This window comes from Astyanax mexicanus, chromosome 19 (genome assembly GCF_023375975.1).
Source record: "Astyanax mexicanus isolate ESR-SI-001 chromosome 19, AstMex3_surface, whole genome shotgun sequence".
In the NCBI taxonomy this organism is placed as follows: Eukaryota; Metazoa; Chordata; class Actinopteri; order Characiformes; family Acestrorhamphidae; genus Astyanax; species Astyanax mexicanus.
Window position 1 is genome coordinate 29,108,311 of NC_064426.1, and position 23,230 is coordinate 29,131,540.

The 23,230-nt window shown below is 37.0% G+C and overlaps 1 protein-coding gene across 1 annotated transcript in view; it reads right to left on the reverse strand.

Moving 5' to 3' along the window:
* Positions 1-21,842, reverse strand: part of grin2ca (glutamate receptor, ionotropic, N-methyl D-aspartate 2Ca) — a 136,795-nt gene extending 114,953 nt beyond the window's left edge. Inside the window, exons 1-2 of the mRNA XM_022673735.2 lie at positions 21,097-21,842; positions 17,693-17,990 (exon numbers count right to left, since the gene is read on the reverse strand). The gene's annotated coding sequence lies outside the window, so the exon portion shown is untranslated. The remainder of the gene's footprint in view (positions 1-17,692; positions 17,991-21,096) is intronic.
* Positions 21,843-23,230: the final 1,388 nt, after the last annotated feature.

Sequence of the window (23,230 nt, forward strand, 5' to 3'; positions counted from 1 at the left end):
TTAACCCAACAATTCACACAAAAGCTACTCTAAGAACTCTTAACAGCTCCTCTATCTGTTATCTGCTATAGTCTGGAACTGACCCCACTGTTATCTAGTTAATATAAGAAAAGGTATTAAAAAACAATAGCTGGTACTATTATTGTAGGGCTACGTAACGTTACATATCGCAAACAGTGCTGCATCATGGCTGGTTTATAAAAAAATACAGACTACCTGGAAAAGTCATGAGAGTAAAATTGTAATATTATGAGAATAAAGTCCTAATATTAAAATAAAAAAGTAGAATAATTATTTGTGCTGCCAGATTAAGCTCGGAGGGAAAGGAGCATTTTCCGCTCATGATCTGTTGCAGGGCTGCTGTGATTACCATCAGTTATCTACATGTACAACCTGCTGCTTATTAATGTTTTAGTGCTACAGTTAGCTAACTCAGTGTCCAGATTTTGCTATAGAGATGTTGCTAGTGGTAGAATGTAGCAGACTTGAGCAAAATTTGCTCTTTGCATGGGGCCGGTTGTCCTCCTTGTCTTGCAATTCTATAAAATATCAATACTGAAGAATCACAGTTAGTTATACAGCTAAAGTCCAAACTCTGGTATCTATCAAACACTAGAAGGTAATCAATGTCCAAAAAAAAAAGTCATGTAAAGTCGTCGATAATACAGTGATGAGGCTGTCGGGAGGTCTGTTTTCCATAAACAAGCTCACCACCTCGATACAGCGATAAACTTCTTTTTTTTTTTTTTTTGCATAGTCAGCGAGAATAAAGCTGCATCGTGTTTGACAGTAATGACCTTTGAAAGGCTGCAGATTACACTGGCATTGTAGGTTTACGGTGGTGCCAGTAATCCATTTTACTCTATGTACTGTATGGTGCGTGCCGCCAGCCTATCAGAAGCTTGCACGGCACTGCAGATATAACTATAACTGGACCATTTTAGGGGGTTATACAGGTCTCAAGATTCTAACCAATATATTTATATGTATATATTATATAGAATATCGTTGAAACGTTACTATATTTCAGCAATTCAGTTAAAACTGTGATATTCGTGTATTATATAGATGTATTAAACACAGAGTGATATATTTTAAGCGTTTATTTCTTTAATGTTGTTGATGATTATGGCTTACAGCCAATAAAATCCCAAAAATCAGTATTTTAGAAAATTTGAATATTATATAAGACCAATTGGTACTTTTTTGGCAGTGTGGGCAGTGTGCCAAGTCCTGCTGAAAAATGAAATCCACATCTCCACAAAAGTTATCAGCAGAGGGAAGCATGAAGTGCTGCTGTAAGATTTGGTGGGAAAACAAAACTGCACTGACTTTAGACTTTATAAAACACAGTGGATCAACACCAGCAGATGACATGTCTCTCCAAACAAACCATCACTGATCATCAGTACATTTTACATTCCATTTGTACATCAAGAGAGCAAAGTCTGGAGGAAGAGTGGAGAAACACACAGTCCAAACTGCTTGAGGTCTAGTGTGAAGTTTCCACCAATCAGTGATGGTTCGAAGAGTAATGTCATCTGCTGGTGTTGATCCACTGTGATCCATCTTTTATAGAGAAGCGGATTTCATTTTTCAGCTGGACTTGGCACACTGCCTACAATGCCAAAAGTACAGATTAAAATCATTAAGTTAGGTCATTAGATGGTAACAGCTGACGCGGTGACTACATACATTGACAAGCCAAAATATCATGGGATAGCAGTATGGTCATTGGCTTGGGAAAACCCACACCTGCATAAGTTATGAGGCGTTATCTTGTGAGTGATGTTTAACATTGCTGTAACTAAACAGACAAGCAACTTTGGCAGTAATCACATCCAACCACATTCAATGCAGGGGTTCTTTACCTTCCATGGGACACTGTCCTATCACATTTAGCATGTCAGTTTATAATCTACACATTTTACATACAGACTTAGTCACATACTGCTGGTAATTCACTTGTGAACATATGACTGTTCTAGCATTATCGCAGGACTCAGGAGGTTATTGACAACCTTCGATTCTCTCAGGCTTCTACAAGGTCATCTGGGCTGGTATTGGTTACCTGAGCTGCATCTCAATGCGGACACAGGGCTCTTAAACATGACTAAACACTATTCGGTCACTGAGGGGTTAAACATAATGCTTACATGTGAAAAAATATATAGTGTTGGCCTCATTATGTGAGTTTGATTCATGGAAAACATGTGATTGACACAATTTCATTGTTTTAGTTGATCTTAGTCAGCAGAATCTATGAATTATATTTCATAAAACTAAATGAGGCCAATTAACAACACAAAGTGAATTTTTAAGGTGAGACTTAGTGAGACAGTTTTTCTACATATGAAAACATGAATGAGCTAAACCTAAGACTTCTAGTTAGCACAAAAACTCAAAAATCTAGTGCAATAAATTAAAATTTTGCGTTTTCTCGACTTTTTAATTTTTACAGTGTACAAGCATGATCTATCCCAAGCTAAACAAACAGAATAACCAGTTCTGCACCTGTATCCCGCAGGCAACATAGCAACATGTCAGAAATTTACCTGAACACACCTCACTTCCAGACCACCACACCAATGAGCGTAGATTTATTCCAAAACTCTGACGCTAGTTTAACGGTGAGGGCGCAAGGCATTAAAACAGACTGTTGACAGGGTGTAAGATAGCAACGAGCCCATTGTTGGTCTAGAATGTTGGTCAGTCAGCATCACACCAACAGCAGATTAGCATAAAACAGCACTTGCTGTTTTTTTGTTTAACAATGGTCGTCTGATCAACAAGCACCAGACCAGCATCAAGCAGCTAACAGAACAGCATGGAGTTCTTGTTTCATTATTCTTTCAGTTCAGTAAAAAAGTGGAGAAAATTATGATTTTTTTTTTCTATGGTACAAAGTCTAAAAACTAAAGGACCCCAGGCATCTTTGTGTCAGGAAACAGAAGCGAAGGCGAGAAACAGTCTCTGCTTTCTTGTTTCTTTCTTCTTTTTTTCTCTTTTTTTATATTTGTAGGTCTGTCAGTTTCTTCTATCTATTTTCAGCGGTGGACAGAGCGACAGACTGACTACAGAAGGAGGCGCGTGATCTGGTGAACACAGCGAGCGGGACACTCGCTCCACAGCCACGGCCGTCTCTCACACACACAGCGCTGCAGAGATTTCTCACCTGAGAGGAAAGTTGTGATTTTCCCTGTTTTGCTCTGGCTGATGTTCACTCAGAGGGGTGACGGAGCCTGGTGGCTGTGGAGCAGCTCTCTTATCTGACAAACACACACACACATACACACATATATCTCACACACACACACATTTATATATCTCTAACACAGCTTCACTCACATGACCTTCATCTGTCTGTACTTTGTGTAGTTGTTTAACCTGTGCAGTTGTAAGCCTGTGTTAGCCTAGCGCCTGAGTGTGTGTATATTTGTTTTGTCAGGACTATATGTCTCCCAGACTGACAGAAAACATGAGCGTTTTTGTGCTGCAGGAAAGTTTACAACACTACAAAGAAAAATCCTTTGGTTACTGAGGCTTAGGTTACAGTTCTCTACAGAACACAGTCAGGGTTGTTTACAGTGCTGGTGAAGTAAATGTCATGTTATAAATGTCATTCAAATGTTATGAATGAAATCAACAGGTGGTGTCAGTGGTGGTGTTAGCAATGTTTCCAAAAACGAGAATCCAGGAACATTCTGGAAACATTTAACATAATAATGGTCGGCAATGCAACATTATTAGAACGTGTCTAACAAATGCTAGACCAATAATAACATTATTGGAATGTTAAAAAGTAACATTCCCAAAACTTAAAATTTAAATACTGACACAAGTACGTTCAGAAAACATGGCAGATTGAACATTCTAAGAATATTAATTGTAACCAGTATTGGGCATGCTTTTGTTTAACTTAATAAACAATAAACAATCTAACCATGCTAAACAACCAGTATGGCCACTCCTGACCTTGATGATGTACCAGCATGACCAGTAAGACCAAACCAGTTAACCAGCATGTCCAGCGTGACAACGAAACCAACTGTTACTGTAAATTCCCACACAACTTCAGAAACGAGACGTCTTCCCCATAGGTACCCACCATCAGACCTTACTCCAACTCTCATAATTCATATTACACTACACTATACTATTCTACACTATACTATACTATACTATACTATTCTACACTATACTATACTATTCTACACTATACTATACTATACTATTCTACACTATACTATACTATACTGTTCTACACTATACTATACTATTCTACACTATACTATACTATACTATTCTACACTATACTATACTATTCTACACTATACTATACTATTCTTCACTATACTATACTATTCTATACTATACTATACTATTCTACACTATACTATACTATTCTACACTATACTATACTAGTCTACACTACACTATACTATTCTCCACTATACTATACTATTCTACACTATACTATACAATACTATACTATACTATTCTACACTATACTATACTATTCTACACTATACTATACTATTCTACACTATACTATACTATTCTACACTATACTATACTAGTCTACACTACACTATACTATTCTACACTATACTATACAATACTATACAAGTCTACACTACACTATACTATTTTATACTATTCTACACTATACGGTACTATACTATTCTACACTATACTATACTATACTAGTCTACACTACACTATACTATTCTACACTATACTATACAATACTATTCTACACTATACTATACTATTCTACACTATACTATACAATACTATACTATTCTATACTATACTAGTCTACACTACACTATACTATTCTACACTATACTATACAATACTATACTATTCTACACTATACTATTCTACACTATACTATTCTACACTATACTATACAATACTATACTATACTATTCTACACTATACAATTCTACACTATACTATTCTACACTATACTATACTATTCTATACTATACTATTCTACACTATACTATACTAGTCTACACTATACTATTCTACACTATACTATACAATACTATACTATACAAGTCTACACTACACTAAACTATTTTATACTATTCTACACTATACTATACAATACTATACTATTCTACACTATACTATACAATACTATACTATTCTACACTATACTATACTATACAATGCTATACTATACTAGTCTACACTACACTATACTATTCTACACTATACTATACAATACTATTCTACACTATACTATACTACACTATACTATACAATACTATTCTACACTATACTATACTAGTCTACACTACACTATACTATTCTACACTATACTATACAATACTATACTATTCTACACTATACTATACTATTCTACACTATACTATACTATTCTACACTATACTATACTATTCTACACTATACTATACTATACTATTCTACACTATACTATACTATTCTACACTATACTATACTATTCTACACTATACTATACTATACTATACTAGTCTACACTATACTATTCTACACTATACTATACTATTCTACACTATACTATACTAGTCTACACTACACTATACTATTCTACACTATACTATACAATACTATACTATACAAGTCTACACTACACTATACTATTTTATACTATTCTACACTATACGGTACTATACTATTCTACACTATACTATACAATACTATACTATACTAGTCTACACTACACTATACAATTGAATACTATTCTACACTATACGGTACTATACTATTCTACACTATACGATACAATACTATACTATACTAGTCTACACTACACTATACTATTCTATACTATTCTACACTATACGGTACTATACTATTCTACACTATACGATACAATACTATACTATACTAGTCTACACTACACTATACTATTCTATACAATACTATACTATATGGTACTATACTATTCTACACTACATTATATGATACAACACTATACTATATGGTACTATACTATACTAGTCTACACTACACTATATGATACTATACTATACGGTACTACACTCTACTGTACTAGTCCACACTACACTATATGATACAACACTATACTATACGGTACTACATTATACTATACTAGTCTACGCTACACTATATGATACAATACTATACTATATGGAACTATACTATACTATTCTACACTACATTATATGATACTATACTATACGGTACTCACTATACTAGTCTACACTACACTATATGATACAATACTATACTATACAGTACTACAATATACTATACTAGTCTACACTACGCTATATGATACAATACTATACTATACAGTACTACAATATACTATACTAGTCTACACTATATGATACAATACTATACTATACAGTACTACACTATACTATACTAGTCTACACTACACTATATGATACAATACTATACTGTACGGGACTATACTATACTATACTAGTGTACCCTACACTATATGATACAATACTTTAATATATGGGACTATACTGCACTAGTCTACACTACACTATACGATACAATACTATACTATACTAGTCTACACTACACTATATGATACAACACTATACTATACGGTACTACACTATACTATACTAGTCTACACTACGCTATATGATACAATACTATACTATACGGGACTATACTATACTAGTCTACACTACACTATATGATACAATACTATACTATACTACTCTACACTACGCTATATGATACAATACTATACTATACAGTACTACACTATACTATACTAGTCTACACTACACTATATGATACAATACTATACTTTACAGGACTATACTATACTATACTAGTGTACCCTACACTATATGATACAATACTTTAATATACGGGACTATACTGCACTAGTCTACACTACACTATACGATACAATGCTATACTATACGGGACTATACTATACTATACTAGTCCACACTACACTATATGATACAATATTTTACTATACGGGACTATACTACACTACAGTATACAATACTATACTGTACTACACTATACGATACTATACTACCCTATACTGTACTACACTACACTATACGATACTATACTGTACTACACTACACTATACGATATAATACTATACTACCCTATACTGTACTACGCTACACTATACGAACCTATACAGTACTACACTACACTATACGATACAATACTATCCTATACTATACTACACAACACTACACAATACTATACTGTACTACACTACACTACACAATACTATACTGTATTACACTACACTACTCTATACGATACTATACTGTACTACACTACACTACACGATACAATACTATACTATCCTATACTATACTACACTACACTATACAATACTATACTACCCTATAATGTACTACACTATACGATACTATACTATACATGACACGACAAAATAAAACATTTCACAATACGCCATGATACAATATGATACAATATTGTACTATACCACACTATACTATACCATGCTATACTATAGTCTATCATACCATACCATACCATACTAAATGACGTGATGCCATACGACATCAAAGCAAACATTACTATACAACACACTGCCAACCTAATACGACACAATACTATACAATAAAATATTAGACAATACTTTGTGATGCCACATGACATTATACAATATGATACAACATGATATGATACAATAAAATACTACACAAACCATGACACAATATGACACAATCAAACACTACACAATATGACACGATACAACATGACATAATAATCATAACAGTTGACTCTTTACTGACTCAGTAAACTGCATGGGATTATGTAGTTGGAGGTGTAATAAAGTCGTTTTGAATGTATCAATAATTCAGTATATTGCCCGGCCCTGGTGTGTGTATATGTGTGTAGTGCTCTGTGTAAGATGCTCTCAGTCACGAGTGTTTCTCTAAATTCTTTACGGAATCATTGTATTAGGCTGATCAGCTCTCAGTGTCCCTCTGTGGACGAAGCATCGGCGGAGCGGTGACGCAGCGCTGGAGGTCGTTTGTGAGAAGGAGGGAGACGGTGTGAGAGGTGTGAGAGCCAGGTGAGACACAGCAGTCCTTCATTAGCGAGTCAAGCTGCGATCTGACAGCTTTTATAGGCAAGAAATGGAGCCCTTGCCTGAGTGGCCAGTAAAGTAACATTTGATGGCTGTGCAATGCCCTCTCTCTCATTCACAACAATGTCATTTCTGTCCTCGCTGCAATCTTGGCTTATTGGCGCGTGTTCAGCTCGGGCGCTGGTCTAAATGGTAATTGCCCTTACTTCAGCAGCGGTGGGGTTGTCCTGAGTAATGGTACCACAAAGGCAATGTATATCGGACCATTTCACCGCATCTCACCTGTAGGCCTAATCATTTTCCCCCATCAATCTGCATTCACACTGTCCTACACTGATGCCTATAAAGTTTAGGGGTGTGTGTGTGTGTGTGTGTGTGTGTGTGTGCAGATATAACCAGAGTTAAGAAGAATACTTTGTAAGTTGTGAAAGATTAACACGAAAAAAAAATTGTTTGGAAATACTTTACAATAAGAGCCACACATAACAGTACATACAATAGTAATAAACACTATTATAACACTATGTTATTGTATTAATCTAATAAATTGAGTCATTAGTTAAAACATTTTCTAATGATTAATAATGTTATTGTCAATTAATAATTAGTGGAGAGATTCTGTCATAAGTACTGTTAATTATTATGTAATTTAAGTCTATTCAAAATCTATAAATTAAATATTTTGTAATAGTATCAGTTTTTCAGTGTGTAAAATACAACAGCCTACATATTGTAACTATAGAAAATTAAATTATTATACCTGTTATTAAACCTGTTAAAAATGGGAAATACACTGACATGTCAAACGTAATGGGACAGGAACTATCGTTGTGTCCCATGACTTTTGCCAAATGCACTGAGGTTAACTACGTGAAAGACATGTGGGATAAGCCTGCATTATATATGCATGTGATTGATTTCTGCCAGAGCTGCTTGTCTGTTTGTTCACATGGTCAATTCTAGCCAGACGCCGCCAGTCACGATCATTACCACCCACTGCTCTGTCCTCTGAGGGTGGTAATGCCTCGTATGGCATATTTCCAGGACTTATGTGAGACTGTGGATTGTAACAGCATAATAACAGCATAATAAAGAACTAAACTGAACTGAACTCCTGTATAACGTTGTATTTCAGCGGAGTGGCTTTACTGCTCCTAAATACCTGACTGGTAAAATTCATAGACTGTGTATAGCTGGACAGAGCATCGTCTCTCAAAAGTGAAGCCACCACAGGTCAGGCGCCCCCTGCTGTTCGGTTTCAGAAAGCTGTGTAACCCCACCCATCCCCATAGGTTTCAATGGCAAAACAGACAACTTTCAATCATGTTATTTTCCAATAAACTATAATTCTACCTCCTTTTATTTAAATTCAACAGCGAGTGTAACCTCTGCTTATACTGTCAAATTTTTATATCCCACAGAATTCGTTTTTTTTTTTAAACATTATTCAGCTCTATTCAAAAAGGTGTGGTTATTGTAAAAGGGCTGGTTATGGGCGGGACCAATAACAGACCGTCAGCTCCGCTCTGCAGCCTGTGACCTCGAGGCAGCCCTCAGGGGCGGGGTTATTTAAATGAGTAGGCTGTCTCTCCACAGTCTTTCTCCCTCCTCTGGTCTCTACTGCGCAGACTCGGGTTTCAGGATCGCCAACATGGCGGAAGATTTTGGCTTAAATGAATGGGAACGGCGACACGGCGTCCATCTTTTTTTACATTCTCTGGTTAAAATTCATACACAAGATGCACTGGATTATAAGGTGCCTTACAGTGTGAAAAATACGGTATACTTCAGACATGTATAGGTGTGAATAGGCTTTTATTTAACCCCAAAAATCTTCTGTGTTTTTGGTGCATTTTCCTGTTTCTAAAATATGAAAACCAAAATGGACATTTTATATATGATAAACATCAGCTAACATTAAAATAGAAAATTCCACATTCAAGTGTTACATTTGATTATGAATTAAATAATGAAATATAAACCATTTTATCTTTAAAACTAATGTATCTGCTTCACATATGAAAGTGCACATGCATGCATGCGAGTGTGTGTGTGTGTGTGTGTGTGTGTGTGTGCAAGACAGAGCATGTGTGTGATCCGATATGTGTGTGTGTGTGTGTGTGTGTGTGTGTGTGGTCACCCTGCTGTGTGATGGACCGGTCTTTGCCATGTGGAGCCAACATACCCTGGGATCAATGCATCTGTTCTGTCCTCTCACGGAGCGCAGTCACCACTGAGCCGGTCAGCCTCTCGAATTAACTCTTTACTGACCTGCACCGCTCCACCCGTACCACACACCACTCAGCCTGCACGCACAACTACACCGACTAACAGTATTATTATACTCAAAAATAATTTATTATATTAATAATAAATAAGGCCTATCATCATAGCTAGCTGTATTTTTGTTTACACTATATACACTATATGTCTCAAAAATAAGTGCAATAAACCATATTATGGTTATTTTAAGACCATTTTAGCCACTGAAATAATGATAATGTAAATGTATTATATAATGTAATCACACCTTTTAAAGTGTAATGCATTTTTATTTTTTAAATAATATTTAAGACATTGTTTGCCCTATTTTAGTGATCTATATATTAGGCCATTTAGGCTGAGATTCTCTTTATCACTGGTGCATGCACTCATCTTACATCTACAGTTCTGGAAAAATATATATAAAAGACCACTTAAAAATGTTCTTTTCTTTGATTTCAACAATTTAAAAACCTCTGGAATATAATCAAGAGGAAGATGGATGATCACAAGCCATCAAACCAAGCTGAACTGCTTGAATTTTTGCCCCAGGAGTATAAGGCATAAAGTTATCCAAAAGCAGTGTGAAAGACTGGTGGAGGGGAAGATGCCAAGATGCATATAAAACTGTGATTAAAAACCAGGGTTATTCCACCAAATATTGCTTTCTGAACTCTTAAAACTTTATGGATATTAATTTGTTTCCTTTTTTTGCATTATTTGAGGTCTAAAAGCTCTGCATCTTTTTTGTTGTTTCAGCCATTTCTTTTTTTTTTTTTTTTTTTGCAAATAAATGTTTTCCGCTTTATAGTTTATAGAATAAAAAAACAACGTTCATTTTACTCAAACATATACTGTACAGGCCAAATGTTTTGACACACCTTCTCATTCAATGCGTTTTCTTTATTGTCATGACTGTTTACATTATAGAGATTCTCACTGAAGGCATCAAAACTATGAATGAACACATGAGGAGTTTTATGTACTTAACAAAAAAATGAGCTGACCTCCACAGTCACCGGACCTGAATCCAGATGGTTTGTGGTGAGCTGGGCCACAGAGTAAAGAAGGCAAAGGGGCAACAAGTGCTAATAAACACCTCTGGGAACTCCTTACTTCAAGACTGTTGGAAAACCATTTCAGGTGACCACCTCTTGAAGCTCACTGAGAGAATGATGCCAAATGATGAGTGTGCAAAGAAGTAATCAGAGCAAAGGGTGGCTATTTTGAAGAAACTAGAATATAAAAAAATCTTATTATAAGTTATTTCACCTTTTTTGTTAAGTACATAAAACTCCACATGTGTTCATTCATAGTTTTGATGCCTTTAGTGAGAATCTATAATGTAAATAGTCATGAAAATAAAGAAAACACATTGAAAAAGAGAAGGTGTGTCCAAACTTGTGGCCTGCACTGCACCTATAAATAGCAAAAACAAGGAAACTGTTTCAGAAACTGAAGTGGTCTCTTAATTTTTTTCCACAGTCATTGATTAATGTTAATATTTCAATAATGTTATAGTGTTACAGTATATCATTAGCCCTTCACACACACATACACACACATACACACACTACACACACTACACACATAGTACCCCATACAGGATTTTTTTTTTCACTATAATTCTTTGCCACAAGCAGTGTGTGTGTAGTAATTGGAAGTGGTCAGCTTTGTGCTATAGCACTATCAAAGCTACAGGTCCTCTGACCCGGCCAGTAGTATAAACATTTCTCTCAGCTATAGAAGCTTTTCACTGTAAGTAACTGAGCCGGCCACTCGGCCACTCTCTCACAGGATAGGTTACACACACACACACACACACACACACACTCCGAGACTCGGAATGCATATTTTCTGCTGAGAAAAGAAGCTTTTGCTCATTTTCATCTGTGACGGAATTGCATTTTGTACGGGACGAGGAAAAAAAAAAAAAGCAGCCGCTATGAATAATGTCCAGGTATGGAGGTGCGGTAGATGACGTGAGACTTTAAGAAGAAAGAAAAAAGGACAAAATTGTGTGTGTGTGTGTGTGTGTGTGTGTGTGTGTCCTTGCGTTTATGTATGTGTGTATGGTGGTAGTATTGGGTGAGAGTGAGCAGTTTCTAAAGAGCTTAGAAACATTAAAAAACACAGTAAAATTACAATATTTCCTATATTATCTGTACAGGGTCATACACCAGCTACATACACACCAGAGTCTCGAGCAGATTTTGGGAGTAGGCCTGTCACAATAACTGTTTTGTCTGGACAATTTATTGTCCCATATACAGCATTATTGCAATCAGTGATATGATTGTCATTTTAAAGCAGCAGTCCCCCCAGATTTTTTCTTTTAAACTGAAAGCAATAGCATTGCTGAGACAGGAGGAGATAAATATTCTAATTAATGGTATCAGCGTCCTGGAACGACCATGCCTGCAATGGCTAATATGTTCTTTCTAAAATACAGGGTGGTCTGGTAGGTTTGTTATATTTCAAAAATTAAACTAAACTAAATTAAATAAACAATATACTTATAAACTCAAAAACACAGAATTTCACATAGCAATGTATTTTTATATTAACCATTACACATTCTCTCCAGAGAGGTCTCCAAATCCCCAAATTTTCAAAATTGACTAATTGTCGCTTTAAAGCAGCAGTGCCTAAGAGATAGGAGGGGACAAAAAAATCGAATTAATGGTTTCACCGTCTGAAACAGGGATTCCTGCAACAACTAATATATCATCATTCTAAAAAAATGCATGGTCTGGTAGTTTGTTGGATGTAATTGATCTCTATTTTTTGACAGTAACTAAACAATATACTAAAAAAAGAAATCCCACAGCAGTGTATTTATATTAACTTGTATTAAAAGGCTCTTTTTCACATGCTCTGCGCAATTACACATTCTTACATGAGAGGTCTCCAAATCCCCGAATCCTCAAAATTGACAAACTGTCAACTGCGCTTTAAAGCAAGTTTGCCAAAGAGTTAGAAGGGGACAAAATATTCAAATTAATGGTATCACTGTCCAGGAACAACCATTGTTTCTAAAAGCAGAATGGTCTGGTAGGTTTGTTGGATGTAACTGATGTCTATACTTTGACAGAATTTCATAAATTAACAAAATAAACTAAACAATATGCTTATATACTCAAAAACACTGAATTTTACACAGTAAATTATTTACATTAACTTGTATTAAACGTCTCTTCTTCCACATGCTCGACGCAATTACGCATTCTCACCAGAGAGGTCTCCAAATCCCCAAATCCTCAAACTAACTGTTGCTTTAAAGCAATTAAAAGGTGGTCTGGTATGTTTGTTGTATGTAACTGATCTCTATATTTTGACAGTATTTCATAAATTTAAAAAATGAACTAAAGAATACACTCATAAACACAGAATTTCACACAACTTGTATTAAAAGTCTCTTCTTCCACATACTGGGCGCAATTACACATTCTCACCAGAGAGGTCTCCAGATCTCCAAATCCTCATAATTGACTAACTGTTGCTTTAAAAGCAAATGTGCCTAAGAGTTAGGAAAGGACGAAATATTCTAAGTAAGTAAGACAGTGTCCTGGAAGACCTTCCCTGCAACAGCTAGTATATTTATTGGTCTAGTAGTTTTTTTTGGATGTAATCAATCTCTATATTTTGAGAGTATTTCATGAATATTACACAATTAACAAAATAATATACTAAAAAAAAACATAATATCACACAGCAATGCATTTACATTAACCTGCATCAAAATTGTTAAAAGTACTCTTCCATACACTTTGTGCAATTACATATTCTCACCAGAGAGGTCCCCAAATCCCCAATTATACCAAAACTTACAGACTGTCGCTTTAAAACAATTTAATTTTTTCATTATAAGTTAATAAAGCAATTATACCCTTTTGAAATTATTTGTTTATTTGTGTATATGTTAAGAAAATTCAAATATTCTGGAATTGTAATATAAATAGTTTAAATATCATAAATACATTTAAAGCAAATGAAAAAAAAAATAAATAAAGTCGACATACCAGATCATTCACTTTAATAGGTTCATTATACTAAAACATAATATTAATAATATTCAACTGAATAAAATGAATGAGATCATGTTTTTTTGTAATTATCATTAGAAGGCCTTAATTTTAAGACTCAAACTGTCCAAGCCTTTCCTGTGACCTTGAATGATATTAGGACATTTTTTGGTCAGGCTTTCTGTACAATAAGCTATAAAGCTCAGGAAACAACAGCAGTGTAAATGAATGTAGAAGGTAGATGGTGTGGAACAGTGTTCACTGAGATTAAAGCAATTTAAAAAATTAAAAAATATGGATGTCTTTTCCTGCTTTCCTTTTATCAATTTCTCTCCATTGTTCTTTACCTTCCATTCCTTTAGTGCTTATTTTCCTCTCCATCTCATCCCAGCTCATTTCTCCAGCTCTTATTAAAAGTCAGTAAATCAGAGTCGTGTAGACCACAGAGCGTCCACAGCGGGCCGAATGCTAAACGCACTGGCTATACGCGCTCTGGCTGTGGTAATAAGTGGACTCAACAGTAATTACTGTGGGCTGTCACTGCCTCTCTCTCTGAGGAGATCAGGAACTTTAAAGGAACGTTACAGTAGTGCAACATGGTGCACTATATCTGCTGCACTGGTATTGTGTCATGGAAGATCATTTTAATAGGCTGATCTGTGCTTTAGTAAAAAGAGGAGAAAACACTTTGTCCCAAATTTATTACTTAATAGTATACCGTATACATTTATGGACTTTCAGCAGGATAATGTTCACCCACACAACAACACACTTACGAGTGTGCAGAAGGATGCCATATGGAACCTGTATGCCTTCTTGCCCAAGTGTAATTAATACCTTACATAATACCTTTTGCATTCAGGTTCCTACTTTGTGAGTTATTTATTTATTTGTTTATTCATTTATTAATTTTTGTCAAAGAGTGTAAAATCTGCCTCTGGTAGATATGCAACAGAAAATGAAAATGACATAATCTTAAATAAACTCTGCAAAACTTACAAACAAATTGTATTTATTTCTTAAGCAAATATGTGTGCTTAGATTAGACACTGGTAGCGCTTTCCCACTGGTGTGGAACTGGCACCAACTTAATTGTGAACCGGTTTGCCAAGTTTCCACCAACAAAAGTAGGTTCCAGAACCAGGAACCTTCGTTAACAGTGGAAACTAAATAATTCTAGGTTTCTTAGTGCAAACCGTGACCGTTTTTGTTCACCGCCGCTGTGCAGCGCCCTCTGTTGATGACGTATAATGTGACGTTTTGATGGTTCTACTTAAAAAAACTGGTGGAAAGCACCACGGTTCCTTTAAGCACGAATGGAACTGGTTCAAGAACCATCAAAAGTTATTTCGGTGGAAAAAAGCGCTATGGGTGTTTCCAACAAGAGGGTGCAAAAGTGCTTCCCCCACTGCCCTATTGAAAAGCTCCCTTTTGGGTTGTGTACCTCTTGGCGAGAAATCACTGACAGCTTGACATGCCTCTACGATACATTTGAAGATATTTTGCCCAGTTGACAGACTTTGAGAGGGGCGAATTGTTTCAACAAACTGTTCACCCATACGTCCATCTGTCACCATCCATCACCACCTTCATTTGTAGTGGTGTCATGAACAAAGAACCTGAACTGCTATGGACTGGGAGTGTATTGTCTTTAGCAATGAATCAAGGTTCTGTTTGGGATCCAGTGACAGTCAGGTTTGAGTATGAAGACCTTGTGGTAAGATCTTTCATTCTGCTGTTGCTTTGGGGCAACATAATACCTTAACTGCTGGTGTAATAATCTGGGGAGCCATTGCATACAACAGTCAGGGCTTTCAATTAGCATTTTTCAGCAGGATAATGCTCGTCCACATACAGCAAGGTTTTACTAGGAATGTCTCCTCCAAATTTCAACGCTTACTTGGCCTGCCTTTTGTGTCCAGGCTAGAGGGACCCAACAAGGTACTAGAGCCTCCTTTCTATTGTACATTGCTCCCCTATACTTACAAATATAATCATTATATTTAAGCATATAAAGTTTCATTCCATTTAAAGCATTTCTTGGTGCATTCTTTTTTTTTGGTATATGAGTGTATAGTGGAAATCCATAGGGGCACAATATTACAGTGCCTGGCCACCAAAAAAAAAGGTAACACACTCTAATAATATTTGGTTGGACCGCGTTTAGCTTTGACTGCTTGACACATTCACTGTGGCATTGTTTCAATAATCTTCTGCAATGTTACAAGATTTATTTCAATCCAGTGTTGCATTAATTTTTCACCAAGATCTTGCAGCAGCATTGATGATGGTAGAGTCTGACCTCTGCACAAAGCAGCACTTCTCCAGCACATCCCAAAGATTCTCAATGAGGTTAAGGTCTGGACTCTGTGGTGAACTCTCTCAATCCATGTGTGAAATCCAATGATGATCTCATGCTCCCTGAATCACTCTTTCACAATTCCAGCCCCATAAATCCTGACATTCTTGGAATATCTTGGAATATATATATATATATATATATATATATATTTTTTTTTTTTTTTTTTTTGCCCAGGCAGTGTAAAAATTACTATTACTTTGACAAACAATGGGTCGATTACTGAACCAATCTAATCTTCTGATTCTACATAAGGTTTCTTTGGGTATAAATATAAATATTTTGCATCTATAAATTCAATAAATGGATGACAAATCAATATATAAACCAACATAATCCAAAATTGGTCAACTACAGATTTGCTACAGATGCTGTGCACAGACGGATATACACGGTATAGCAATATAATAAGCTTAATATAATATATCATATAATCTCTTTACATATACTCTTCACATGTTACTTAAAAGCTTAATTTCACCTGATACAGATTAAAGAGATGGAGAGATAAAGCGATAGAGAGATAAAGAGAGATATAGAGAGATATAAAGAGATATAGAGAGGGTGAGTGTACCCATCCACAGCCAGCCTGTCCCAGCAAGTGTCCTACCTGTGGATGAACTTGCACAAGATATAGCACCTGTTTTACACCACAGCGGGACGGTTTTCGGCACAGCACACACACACACGCACACATAGACACCAAGCACACACACACATACATACATATACACACAGAAACACACAGGTCCATTTATCTATCCCCTGCATGCATACAAATCTGATACGACTGAGAAATACACTCATATACACACAAATACGCACTAATACACACATTCACACAGATGTCCCGTAGGCAAACAACAACAACAACAACTAACAGTTGCTGCTGGTGACCAGTTCACACTACCCACGTTGTTCCCCAGCTCAGCGGAGAGAAGTGAAGGTGATCAGTCAGACACTTACCTGCGACGGCAAGCCGCATCCAGCCCAGGCTCCTGACAGCACATTCCTCCTTCACACTCTGACGTCCTGTTTCTTTTTCTTTTTTTTCTCCCTCTCTCTCTCTCTCTCTCTCTCTCTCTCTTTCTCTCTTTCTTTCCTCTCTCTCTTTCTCTCTCTCTCTATGCAGCTCCCTCTCTCCCTCGCTCCCTCTCTCTCTCCAGTCTGCACTTGTTTGAGCCTATTTCAGTGTGGACACTGGAGCCCGCTGTGTCGGTGGCATGGTTTCGAGCAGTTTGGCAGAAGGTCACATCATCTTGCTCTGCGAGGGGAGGGAGGGAGGAAAGAGAGAGAGAGAGAGAGAGAGAGAGAGAGAGGGAGGGAGGGGAGGAGGGGGAGAGAGATGGAGCGGGAGAGTGAGGATAGGGATAGCCAGGAAAGGATGGAAAAAGAGAGACGAACATCGTAAATCATACAAGGAAATTTGTATGTTTAATGGTTCCAGCATTGGTAAAGAACCTTTCCACTCTGAATGTTCTGAATGTTAAAAAAGGAAAACTCCGGTGTAAAATGGACTTTTGGTGTAGTTAAACATGATAAAAAGTATTTACCTTTGACGAATAGCTTACCTCCGTTCTCCCACAGCTTTCCGAGATCCAGCCATTTTAACAGTTTGTCCGAAACCCTTCAAACTGGCCGACATAGGGCATAATTTGCCCCAATAAATTGCTTTTTCCACCGTTATCCAGTAGCTCAAAGTAGCTCCACACTTCCTTGCTAGAATCCGGAGAGCCCTGACATTTAAAACCAGGTATTAATAACTTAAAAAGTGCACAAGAAGCTTATTAAAAACCACTGTTTACATCCTATAAGGCTAGCTTTCAGCTCTGAGCTCCAAGTCTACATAGACTCCGCATAGCATAGCGTAACCAGCGTCAGAAGTAATGGCGGCGCTCCGAGCTCAAGCCAGCTCAATAGCATGGTTAGTCGTTTTAAATGTCAGGGCTCTCCAGATTCTAGCAAGGAGGTGTGGAGCTACTTTGAGCTGGATAACGGTGGAAAAGCGATTTATCGGGGCAAATTATGCCCTGTGTCAGCTTCGGCAAACTCTTGCTAACCCACTAACCCAAACAGCTTCCTGGGTTCTGCAACGATGGATGCCCACTGCATCGGGCCTGTGTGCTCACTATATACACTATATACACTGGGTATGCACTGTACATATACAGTATGTTTTTGTGTGTGTGTGTGTGTGTTTACTGCACAAAGAGGTTAACAGAGTTGTTTCACTTTAATTCAGACATATTAATTTGACAAAAGAACCATTGTTTAACAGGTTCTTTAAAGCATAATTGTGCAACACATCCACCATATATAAAAGCGCTGTATGCATGTGGACTCTTCAGTTCTTTTAGTTGATGGTTTTCTGTAGGTCTTTTCATTTTACTGAAGAATATTTGAAGAACCTTACATTCTATTTCGTGCTTTATTAGAGAACCATTGTTTCAAAGGTTCTCTTAAACATATTTTACAACAGATCCACCATAGATAAGAGCTCCATATGCATTTTGGACTCTTCATTTCTTTTAGTTGAGTTTTTTTTGTAGGACTTTTCATTTTACTGAAGAATCATTAAAAAAAACTTAAATTCTCTATGGTGCTTTTTAAAAAAGAACCACTTACAACAACCCCACCATACAGAAGAGCCCTTTCTGCCAGGGATCACCAATCTTATCCACAAAAGCTGGTTTGAGTGCAGTTTTTCATTCCAAAAAAGCAGCAAAACACTAGATTCTACTTGTTTATGTTACGCAGCCTGAGTCTCCTTCCACACTACCGGACTCCGTTTCCCAGAATCCTATGTTTTATGACGTCACCGTCAGTCGCTCTCCTTCGCCCAATCACGTTACGCTACGACGCTCAGATTCACCTGTGTTCTGAGGAAGTTCCGGGTTATGCTCATCATGTTTTCTATTTTAGGCTGTCTTATGTGTTCTATCGTCGCGAGGTATTGTCGACTTTGGTTGCATACTAAGCGTTTCTCATGTTTCCTTCTATTGCCTTCTCGTTACGACCCTCTTTTCTGGTTTATCGGTTTATGTCTCTTGTTTTGCCCCTTTTGGATTTATTAGCTCGTTTGGACTTCTTCTGGTTTCGAACTCGGACTGTTTATACTACTGCGGCTTTGGTTTTTGGTGAGATAATAGTTTGTTTGGCTCTAACATCTGTACCATCTGGTTATCTATCTGTAAATAAACCTGTTTGTTCATTTTACCCTGCAAGCGTCGCTCCACTCTGTCTGGCGTTACAGTTTATTAGGATGTATTATGATATTATTTTTTTGTAGAAATATTTAGTTGTGTAATTTTTGTAGAACTAATCCGTTTAACAAAAGAAAAATTGGAGAACCTTACATTAATTTTGGTGCTGTCCTTATCAATCATTGATATGAACACTTTATGAACACACATTTGGATGGTTCTTTAGCTGTCATTTTTATGGAGAAATGTTGATTTTACAACAGATCTCTAACAGATCTCCCTAAAAGGTTCTATAAAAGAACCATTTACAACAAATACATCATTGATAAGAACACTTAATGCATTTGGCTGGTTGTGAAGGCTGTTACCTCTACGTAGAACTGTTAAATTCACTAAAGAACCCTTGAAGAACCTCACAGCCTTTTTGGTGCTTCTTGAAAAAGCACCATAAGTGTTTATTCACTTTATTTAAGATCCCTTGAAAACTTTACGTCCTTTTGGATGCTGTATTATTGAATCGCTGTTTAAAACGTTCTTTAACAAATTATTTATAATGGATCCATCATATAGAATAAACCTTTTGTAGCTTTAAGAACATTTATGATGGTTTTTTGACTTGTCCTCTTTGAATGAAAATGAATCACTTCACTAAAGAACACTTGAAGAACCTTACCCTTTCGCATCCTTTTTAGTGCTACTTTAAAGAACAATTTACTACAGATCTGTCATAGATAGGAACCCTATATGCTCTTGGATGGTTGTAGACCTATTAGCTTTACTAAAGAACCCTTGAAAAAACACTTTTTTGAACCATTTACAACAGATATCAACCACAGATTCAGATGGTTCTTTGAATTCTCACTTTGATATAGCATTAACTATTCATTTCACCATAAATTTACCCATAAAGAACCACTTTTGAGTTATTTGTTGAAAGATTTGTTAGAACAGTGGTGCTCAAACTGGTTCTCAGTAAACACTAGACGCTCCACATTGGCTGATCTAATTCCAGTGTGGTTCAATTTTGGTTGGAGCAGAAGCATCAGGATTATCCCAACGTCCTTGATGACCTGCTTGAGAATCACAACTGCTACTTTAGGGAACCAAACATGTTTTTTCCTTATCAGCTGTTTATTTATTAAGTTAAATTAAAAAGTGCTCTCTCACCTCTTATGTTCTTTTAGATGTCTTTGTCCAAGAAAATCCAAGGAAAAGCCAGAAGAAAGGAGCCAGAGAAACTTTCCAAAAGGTCATCAGCATCAGGTACTGTCTGGTACTGTCAAATTACGAAATTTCGCAAGAAGAGTCGCAAGATGTATCCTCTGTAGCCTCGTCCGAGAGTCGCCAAGCCTTCGGGAAGGTCCAGAAGGGAAGCCTGGAAGTGAGGAAGTGTCTCGAGGAAGACGAGTGAATTTTTTCAGTTAGTCTATGGAAGAGCCTGGACCTCCGGTTGGCCTCGTTCACCTGCTCTCTCCTCACGTGTCGCGTGCCGTCCCTCCATTAGAGCAGAGCTGATGGGGCTCCAGATGCAGACGGGTGGTGGAGGCTGGCACACAGATGGCACGGGCTGAAGCCTCTTGTGTTGACAAGTCCAGGCCAGTGACGGGCTTAGCGTTAGTGTTCTCTCTCTCTTTCTCTCTCTCTCTCTCTTTTTCTCTCTCTTTTTTTTAGCGTTTTTTTTTCTTTCATGCGTTACTGCGTTACTGGGTTTCTTCGTAGGGGAGCCTTGGTTCCAGTTTGGTGCAGTTTTTCTGTCTTTTTTATTCTTTTTTGTTTTATTTGAAGACAATCAATCAATTCTTTGCTGTTAAAGCTCAGGTCCCAAATAAAGTATTAGTAATAGAGTTGTTTGGATGGCTCCGCCCTCTCCGTTAGCGGAACATGTAGTAGCTGGTCATTGTTGTAGTTGTAGTAGTGGTGTGCCGTCCTGGCCTCAGGATTACTGCGTCCAGTTGTAATCCTGCCTCCTCCTGCACTCCATGTCAGAGCAAAGGCTTGTGAGCCGTAATCATTATGTGGTAAGGATTTATCCTGCGTCTGTTTCTCTCTCTCTCTCTCTCTCTCTCTCTCTCTCTCTCTCTCCAACCCATCCCGTCCTCTCTCCTCTTCTCCCACCCCCTGTCCCTCCCTCTCTCCCTTCCAAAGAAGAAGAAGTAGCACCCTATATTACTTCCATTTCTATAGCCTTTGATCATTAGCACTTATATCTTCTTTCGTCTTCTTTTTCTCTCTCTCTCATTCTCTCTTTCTCTTTTCCTCAGGCTCATCCGTCATTCCCATATCATCCCGCTTGTCCTTCTTCGATTTGCTTGCCCTTGCAGGACATCATTCATCAACAGGTCCTGTAGACCTCTATGTTCTATTAGATGCAGAACAGTGAATATATATATACATATATATATATTTTAGTTTTCATGACATTAAAGTAGAGCGATTCATTGAATTGAACTGAATTGAATTAATCTAAACCAATAATCAAAACTTATAACGTATGAAGGATATGAAAAATAGGGCCACATGCTTTTTCTTCTACAACCATGACTTTATATGTTTCCTGGAGGAAACAGGAGAGTTAAGGTGCACATTGAATTCTACCGTGATTTGATCAGTCGTGGTTTTATGTTTTTTGGATACAATCCGGGTTAGCACCCGAACATCCCTTTCAGACAGCTTCCTCTTACAGCGTCCACAGTTAATCCTGTTGGATGTGGTTCGTCCTTCTTGGTGGTGTGCTGACATTACCCTGGATACCGTGGCTCTTTATACATCATAAAGACTTGCTGTCTTGGTCACAGATGCGCCAGCAAGACGTGCACCAACAACTTTTCCTCTTTTCAACTCTGGTGTGTCATACATAATGTTGTGTGCATTGCAATATTTTGGCAAAACTGTGCTCTTACCCTGCTAATTGAACCTTCACACTCTGCTCTTACTGGTGCAATGTGCAATTAATGAAAAGCATTAATAATATCACGATGGAGCATTTCATACTTGTGGTTCTAAACACAATAGAGTGGCTCATAGATGCTGATTATTTCTTTGCTGTGTTATATTTAGCATATTTTGCTCAAAATCTGGAGCAATTGGGAGAGATTTGATGAGGTGTGGAATAAAGTAGCGGATAGGTAGCTTTCCAGCCACACTGATACATGGCCACAAAAAAACACAAGAGAAAAACCGGGGGCAATATGATCCACTTCAGAGCTTCAGAGCTTTCAGACCTCAAATAATGCAAATAAAACAAGCTCTTATTCATAAAGTTTGAAGAGTCCAACATCAATATTTGGTGGAAAAAACCTGG